The sequence below is a fragment of the Thrips palmi genome, unplaced genomic scaffold (genome assembly GCF_012932325.1).
Source record: "Thrips palmi isolate BJ-2018 unplaced genomic scaffold, TpBJ-2018v1 HiC_scaffold_16, whole genome shotgun sequence".
In the NCBI taxonomy this organism is placed as follows: domain Eukaryota; kingdom Metazoa; phylum Arthropoda; class Insecta; order Thysanoptera; family Thripidae; genus Thrips; species Thrips palmi.
Window position 1 is genome coordinate 7,415,671 of NW_023144625.1, and position 9,016 is coordinate 7,424,686.

A 9,016-nucleotide genomic window follows, 5' to 3' on the forward strand; every position below is an offset into this window, starting at 1 on the left:
GTGTACACTATTGGAAAGAGCGAGTCGCTGGCCGCGGCGGCTGTCCCCTGGCTTCCTCGGACGCTTTACATACGGCGATAACGGAAAGGGCACACACAACACACTGTCTCGCGATTTGTGGCCCGGCTGTGTCTTGTGTGTGGGGCCCTCGAGCCCTGCGCCCTGACTCCGAGAGTCGTCGCTCTGTCTCTCTCGCACTCATGGGGCGTCCCGCAAGGGTGCGAGAGAGACAGACTCTCAGTGTGCCGGGCCGCGGCGCGCTGCCCATCGAGTGGAGGGGCGCCCTGATACCCCGCCGAGCCCCACCGCCCCGCCCCACCCCGCCGGCCCCGCCGAGTGAGGGCCGAAGTGTGGACCTGCATACCCTGCCCTCATTATCGGAAAAACGGGTGGAGGCACCACCACTACTTGTGTGCCAGGGCAGCCCGATGCGGCCCGGCACAGCGCCGCGGGGAGGGAGGAGGGTTAAGTTAAGCGTCCGGGTTAAGGACAAAAATAAAGCACACTCTTATCATGGGACTATACACGCTCCTCCGTCTTCACCGCGTTGCTTGTGCGCGCGCGTACGCGCGCGCGCGTGTGTGTGTGTGTGTGTGTGTGTGTGTGCGTGTGTGTGTGTGTGTGTGTGTGTGTGTAAGGATACGTACGTGTAGAGTGCCCTGCTCACTCTCCGAGGACATTGTGTAAGTGTCTGTGTGTGCGTGTGTGTAAGTGTGTGTGTGCGTGTGTGTAAATGTGTGTGTGTGTGTGTGTACGTGTGTGCATTTCGTGCGTCCGTGCACCTGGACGCGTCATTATGTTTCGTGATCACGGCGCGGGCGGCGCGCCCAGCAGTGGCTCAACGCCTAACGAAGGGCTCAGCGAGTCAAAAGCCGCACTCATTGCCTGCGACGTGCAGGCGCCTTCCTCGTTGTGTGTGTGTGTGTGTGTGTGTGTGTGTGTGTGTGTGTGTGTGTGTGTGTGTGTGTGTGTGTGTGTGTGTGTGTGCACATGCGATTAGCCGAGCCGGAGCCAAGAGTGCTAATTATCAGAAGAGCGACGCAGGGAGGCGCAGATGCATCACGCCCCTTGACACGTTCACCTGGCTCGCCTGCAAAGTGTTGCATCCTTCTCGGCAGCGTGTACTGTAGCGACCGAGACGTCGCTCTCTGTCTCTCTCGCACGCTCTCCGCTTTCGGTGCGCATCTTCCATGAGTGCGACGGAGACAGAGCGACGAATGAGAGTCGAACCGGGGAGAAGGCAGGCTGTTCAGCTCGGCGTACGGACGTGCCGAACGACAGTGCGACCAGGATGTGGGAGAGAGAGAGAGAGAGAGAGAGAGAGAGAGAGAGAGAGAGAGAGAGAGAGAGAGAGAGAGAGAGAGAGAGAGAGAGAGAGCCATGGGAACGACCCCCGGTGATCGGGCCGCGTTGTCGGCCGCGATGTCGGGGTGCGAAGCGCGAAGAGAGAGGGGAGGCGCGGCTTCCCGTTTGCATATCGCCATTAAGCCGACTTGACTTGGAAATGGCAAGAAGCCGCACCGAATACATCCCGATGTTTGGCGGCGCGTGGCGAGGCGATGCCGGGCGATGCTTCGGCGCGGTGCGAGCGTGGCACAGTGGGCCAGAAGACCGGTGGAGGTGGCCAAAACTCTAGACGCGTTTTGAGCTCCAGAGTGGCCAAACAGGCCTCGAACCGAACGTGTGACCTCACCAATGGATTCCTCGTTCGGAGAGCGATCCATTGGTGGGGTCACACGTTCGGTTCGAGTCCCATTTAGCGACTCTGGAGCTCAAAACGCGTCTAGAGTTTTGGCCGCTCCACCGGTCTTCTGGCCCACTGCGAGCGTGAGCCTCCGGGAGGAGATCAACAAGGCCGAGGCGGCGGCCGGACAGCCCCTGCGCCGCCAGACGCCAGCCAACGCGCCTGCAGACTGATTCCGAGAGTCGTCGCTCTGTCTCTCTCGCAGCCACACGTGACGCCCCATGAGTGCGAGAGAGACGGAGCGAGGCCTCTCGGAATCAGTCTGCTGCGGCGGTACACTATGGCACACCACCTCCAGCCCCAGGAGCTCGCCTTGCCTCGGTGTGTGCCGCAGTGCCGCGCCCGGCCGCGCCTCCAGGGACGAGGCAGGTGGGGAAAGTCGAAGCTAATATAGAAACATATTGGTTGCGATTTGACACAGGGGAGACGCCCGCGTACGCCGTAGCGCCGCCTCGGCAAACGTGCGTGTGTGTGAGAGAGAGGGGGGGGGAGGGGGCGGATAGGGGTGGATAGGGGAGGGGAGGGGCCGGCAGGGGCGTGGCGTCGTCGCGTGCGTCACGGCGGGCACTGGGGATTCCAGCCGAAGGTGGGCGAGTTTACTTTCGTATCGTTTATTATTATTTTTTTTTCATTTCCCTCGCCGCCCCACTGGGGCCCAGCCTGGCATGCGGCATTCCAGCCGCGACGCGTCGGACGATCGGAATGGACACACGAGACAAATCGCGGAGGAGTGCGGAGGAGTCGCCATGCGCGTCACGCGACCGCCATCCCTTATCAATCCCGAGGACGCCGACGAGGCCCCGCCGTAGACCGATTCCGAGAGTCGTGTTCCTCTCTCTCGCACGGACGCCCCATGAGTGCGAGAGAGACAGAGCGACGAAAACGACTCTCGGAATCAGTCTGCTGGTGGTCGCGGGAAGCACGCACAAAGAAATCGACCAGATCCATCATCTTTTGCCGCCGTATTGGGCGGAAACGAGGCGCGCGTAGCGTGTCAAGCGGGGCGGGGCGGGGCGGTCGTGCTGGATGATGCCTTGCACCGCCTCGACGGCACGAGAGGCGCCGCGCTGATGCCGCTGCTGCCCACCGAGTCCGGCAAGGTGGTTATTGAAAACCCGCCAGCAGTACTGGCGGCCTCGACGGCGGCCTCGACGGCGGCCTCGACGGCGGCCTCGACGGCGGCCTCGACGGCGGCCTCGACGGCGGCCTCGACGGCGGCCTCGACGGCGGCCTCGACGGCGGCCTCGACGGCGGCCTCGACGGCGGCCTCGACGGCGGCCTCGACGGCGGCCTCGACGGCGGCCTCGACGGCGGCCTCGACGGCGGCCTCGACGGCGGCCTCGACGGCGGCCTCGACGGCGGCCTCGACGACCTCCTTGACGACCTCCTCCACGACCTGCACGACCTTGACGTCGCGCAGAACAACGCCGTGGCAGTGCTCGGCATGCCTGGAAAGGAATGCTGAAGGCGGCTCTCGGAGACGTCGGGGCGCAAGCCGGGGCGGCCGACCGGAGATTGACATGTGACTCATGTGTGTATGCGCCATCCGAACGCTTTCTTATATTTTCTTTCCTTCCCCTCTTCTCCATTCACGTCGGAAGTAGGCAGTCCGTGTTCGAAAACGATTTGCCGCTTTGCGGTGGATTTGGGGACGGATCGCTGCGAGGGCGTGGCGTGCCATGGCGCGGCGTCCGGAGGGGCAGCGGCGCGGAAGGCATTCAATATAAACAAATTCCCTGGCCGACCCGACCCGTCCAGGCCCCAACGGACCCTGCTGGGCAATAGGGGATGAAATAAGATAGAAATCTTGACCGCCGGGTCCGGCCGGCCCCGCCGGCCCCGCGAGAGGTGCGAGGGCAAGGGCGAGCCAAGGGCTTTCGGAAGTCTGTCCGATCCCTGGGCAGCCCAGGGCCGCTTTAACCCGTGGCTTACATCCCGTCCCCCGGGACTCGAGACTGCCTTGCCACCGCCCTCCCCGCCGGCCTGCCCCTAGCCCTGGCTGGCCCTGCCCCGGTCAGGAAGGGTGCGAATTTTATTTGCGTAAAGTTATAGACAGCCCCAGAGAGACTGGCTGACCGCACGGGGCTTTTTCTTACCCCCGCCCTTGCCGGAGGAGCAACCCTTCTCGGAAGGGGCGAGGCGTGGCGCCCAAATCTGTTCCTGTTTATCACGTTTGTATCTCGTAACAGTGTTGTGTGCAGCAGCGACGTGTTCCAGATCACCGCCCCGGGGGACGCGGCCGCCTTGGCCGACAAAAGGCGAGGGAAAAGGAGGAGGAACGCTGTAGCGCCGACCGCGGGGAGACGGATTTCGCAGTGGAGGACGTGACCACTACGCGCGACTAGGCTACACTGCGACACCAAACGCTTTAGCGTTGAGTTCATGAAGTATACGGATACGATACTATGAACACAGGGCATGTAGTGCTATGCCTTTCGATTCTCAGTGTAGTAAGCGGAACAATTTGCAGCAGTTGCTAGCCCATCCAGCAGAGGGCGGGGCGGGCCCGAAAGGCAGACGATCACTTGTGGTCCAGCCGTTAATCGCAATCGCAATCGCAGCTGGTGAGCGGCAAGCGCCTGGCAGGTAGGCAGCGCGCGCACACGGTTGTCCACCGTGTTGCCTACCCTCGCGACTGCAGGCGCCAGTCCGACGGACACAGAGGGCCTTAGACGCGTTTTGAGCTCCAGAGTCGCTATATGGGTCTCAAACCGAACGTGTGACCCCACCAATGGATTGCTCTGCGGACGAGAAATCCATTGGTGGGGTCACACGTCCGATTCGAGCCGCATTTAGCGACTCCGGAGCTCAAAACCTGTCCGGGCTTTTGACCGCCTCCACCACTCGCTGGGCGACGCAGCCCAACGGGACGCGGCCAGACGGCAAGGCGGCAACGCGCCTCCGACGGGGTTTGAACCCGCGACTCCACTAGTCGTCGGACAGGTTATCTCGCGCAGAGTTATCGGCGGCAGTTTGGGGCGAGGCGAGGCACTGCTTGCGGGGGCCAGGCCAGGCCGTGGAGGCTGCGGAGCTTGCGGAGTGGAGCAAGTGCGATGCCCTTTTGTTTTGGCGAATTACTGCTCCGTCGTCTGCTTTTCACCGCCTTGCTGCAAACGCGATTATCGAGATAAGGACTGCGCGCACTGCCTTGTGGATGTGGAAGTTCCGTTAGGTGTGTCGGCGCGGCGCGGCGCGCAGTGGCGTGGCGGCGCCGAGGCAAGGCGGTGAAATATTGTTAAGTTGTTGCCGCCATGCTTTTGTTTCGGAAAATTACTGACGGCTGCCGTACCGCCCGGTCCGGGGCGGCGGAGCACTGCGAGGCACTGCGGCGCGGCAGCCGAGCGATTCAGGAGAGCCGTTTCGTCGCTCTGTCTCTGTCGCACTCACGGGGCTCTCCGTGAGGGTGCGAGAGAGACGGAGCGACAAGGCGGCCTTCTGAATCGACCAAGTAGCGGGGAAGTGCACTTGCAATCTGCGGGACAAATTTTTGTCTCGTTTCTCTTCATTACACGGAAAAAACATCTACGGGAAATGAACCGATATTCCTGGAAATCCCAGGGGATCCTGCTGGAATTCGACCGACATTCATTGGACCGTCAAGAGATGGATTTACCGCACACATCACCATTTTCTGCACAACTCTTACTGATGACACGTTTTCTGCTACAAATAAACGAAACTTTACGGTGTGAACCAAGCAGGTCTCGTACCTGACGGCGTGCCCGTCGAAAGTCGGCCCGATTCGGAAACCACTCCGGCAACTCCAATCCCCGTGTCTCCATTTAATTTCATCTTTGTGTCTGCGCGCCGCGACAGATGAAGGCCCAGCGCCGCGCCGCCGCGTCGCAACACCGAGGCAGCCCGAGTGGAAAAGTGCGGCGGACTTGTTGGGGAGGGGGAGGGGGGAGGGGGAGGGCACGACACCGACAGCCGCACAGTCAGCGCCGCGACACGGGTCGCAAAGTGGGGCCGTCACACACACACACACACACACACACGAACGCACTCACACACGCTCATTAACTAGTCGGGGCCGAGTTTTGTCAGCGCGGCCGATCAAACCCACTCGGCTGGGCGAGGCTGCGAGGCTGCGCGCGAGGGGTGGCAATGATTGTGTTATTTGTGGAGGTTTTCAGCGTTTGCTCGTTTGGAGCAGCGATTTTGCGCGCTCCGCCGACCCTTCACTTGAATACGGACTGATTCCGAGGGTCGTTTTCGTCACTCTGTCCCTCTTGCACTCGTGGGGCGTCCCGTATAAGCGAGAGAGAGTCGGAGCGACGAAAATGACTCTCGGAATCAGTCTGCTGCCTTTCGAACTGACGGTGGCCCGGCGGTCCACAGTGGGCCAGAAGACCGGTGGAGGCGGCCAAAACTCTAGACGCGTTTTGAGCTCCAGAGTCGCTAAACAGGCCTCGAACCGAACGTGTGACCCCACCAATGGATTGCTCTCCGCACGAGGAATCCATTGGTGGGGTCACACGTTCAGTTCGAGGCCTGTTTAGCGACTTTGGAGCTCAAAACGCGTCTAGAGCTTTGGCTGCCTCCACCGGTCTTCTGGCCCACTGTGCGGTCCCAGACACACATGAAAGGCGGGAAGGGCATAACGTTAGGTGATAGGCGAGCCACCTGGAGGGCGCCCCACCCCGCACCGCCCCCACCCCGCCACGCCGCACGCCGCACGCCCCAACGCGCGCAGAAACGAAATCGCTGCTCCAACGCCTCTCAAAGCCACTCAACTCGCGGCGACGGCCAGTCAGACGCGGCGCGCGAGGCGCGAGCACGCCGACGACCGCGGCAAGAATGCGCCGACACGGCGGGTGAGAGGAAAAAGAATTCGAAAAAAGACCGCCAAAGTGATCAACGGCGCGAGGTGGTCGGTTCGACTGCCGGGCGGACCGAGTGCGGCCTGAAGAGGGCGCCACTGATGCGTCGCCAAAGGGCCAAAGGCGCAAAGGCCCAAAAGGCTCCAAAGGGGGAAACGCCGAAGCGAAAGGTGGCGCCGCGGCCGCGCCGCGCCGCGATGCCCGGCAGACCGATTCCGAGAGCAGCTTTTCGTCGCTCTGTCTCTCTCGCACTCAGGGGGCCTGCCGTGCAGGTGCGAGAGGGACAGGGCGCCGAAAACGACTCTCGGAATCGGTCTGCTGTCGCGGCGAGGTGGCGACGACGCCGCTCTCCGCGTCACGGCCCGCTGGACTCCAAACCAAATCAATGGCGCCGGCCGGGCCGTGGCGAGCCGGCTGGGTCGGGGAGCGATGATCAAACGTCTCAAAGTAAAACACAGCACCCCTAGGCCCTGGCGACGCCCTGGCGACCAGCTCGCTCGGAACGAGAGCACTCGGTCGCCCTTTTAATCTCTACCTTCTCTCTCCCTCTCTCTCTCTCTCTCTCTCTCTCTCTCTCTCTCTCTCTCTCTCTCTCTCTCTCTCTCTCTCTCTCTCTGGCATCCTTCCTCCCGCCGCCCTTTTTACCTCCTGATCACACTCACACTCACACTCACACACACACACACACACACACACACACACACACACACACACACACACACACACACACACGGCGGCGTTCGTTGGCATTTTACCCTCGTAGTGAATTCACACGCGTGAGTGGCTGCACACGTTGCTCACGGGAACGAGGCGCCGGGAGGAAGGCCTCCACGCCGCAGCCGAAGCCGAAATCACATCCCTTGGCAGGGGCCGTGTCTCTTTCCGTGGAGTGCCAAAACTTCTGGGTATTAGGGCGGCGCTTCCGTGGCCGAGGTGGCAAAGGCGTCGGTTTTTGAATCGAAGATCCGGGGTTCGAGTCCAAGCTGTGACCGCAATTTTTTTTTCGCTTGTGATGTGGGGTGCGGCAAGAGAGAGAGAGAGAGAGATCGAACCGGGCTTCGTTTCAAAATGGCGAACTTTGGGGCAGCCTTGCGTCTCTCCAACACATCCGAGGACTCTTGGTCGTCCTGGCGGCAGCCCCGAGGAGGGCCGCGCTGCCGCGCACACCGCGGAAGGCGTCCTGATAATGAAAGACTGGGCTCGCTGACCGAGTTGGGCCGCGGCACCGCGCCGCACCGCGCAGCACGTCGCAAACCGAAAAGCGCGCCAAAAGACTTTGGAGAGGGAGCGGGCAGGAAGCGCCGCGGTCAGGCAGTGGTGCAGTCACGGAGAGGAGGCCGTCAAAGGGGCGGCGCAACAGTAGACTGATTCCGAGAGGCGCTCCCTCTCTCTCTCTCTCTCTCTCTCTCTCTCTCTCTCTCTCTCTCTCTCTCTCTCTCTCTCTCTCTCTCTCTCTCTCTCTCTCTCTGACTCTCGGAGTCAGTCTGTCGCGACACTTGTGACTTTTCGGCCAAAGGCGGAAAGGCCTCGGAGGCGTGGAGGCTTGGTGGCAACTTGGGGGTAATTTGACGCGGCGCGACGCGGGGCGACGCGGAGCCTGCAGACTGATTCCGAGAGTCGTCTTCGTCGCTCTGTCTCTGTCGCACCCACACGGAACGCCCCATGTGTGCGAGAGGGACAGAGCGTCGAAAACGACTCTCGGAATCAGTCTGCCGGGGCGTGGCCGTGGCGCCTGCACTGCAATTAGTCGGACGGACTGCCTGCCGGACCGTGGAGACCGTGGAGGTGCACAACGGGGACCCAAAAGTGTGTGGCCAGACAAAACGAAACGAAACAAGAAAACACCGAGGAGTTGAGGTAAGGGGTTCCTCGACGTGTTGCGCAACGTCTCCGCTCGTTTCTCAAAGTCATTTACACTCAATGTCCTCACGAACGCTTTCCAATTAATGCACTAACACGCGGCAGCGCGTTTTTTCTTAAATTTAAGAATCTTTCTCTCAATTTTTTCAGCAACCACCCTCCGGCCACCTGGCCTGGCCGTGCCCGAGGACGACGACGGCACCTGTCCGCGCCGCGCACCGCCGAAAACGCCGTTTAATGTCTGGGTAATTACCGGCACCCTAATTAGACAATCGTCTTGTGTGTTTTCTGTTTCGTTCCCCCTTTTTCCTCGTCCCTGCGTGTGTGTGTGTGTGTGTGCGTGTGTTTGTGTGTGGGCGTGTAAGTGTGTGGGGGGTGGCGTGTGTATGTGTGTGTGCATCACGCCACGGCGCGTCCTAGCAGACGACGGCGCCGCTTGTCCCTGCCCGCGCGTTTTGTTCTTTTGCGAGGCAGTCGGCCGCGGATGGCCCCTGTGTCAGTATGTAGAACGCCCCACCCCACCCCACCCCCCCGCCCCGCCCCGCCCCGCCCCGCCCCGCCACGAAGCGATGCGCTTGTCCTGCGGGTG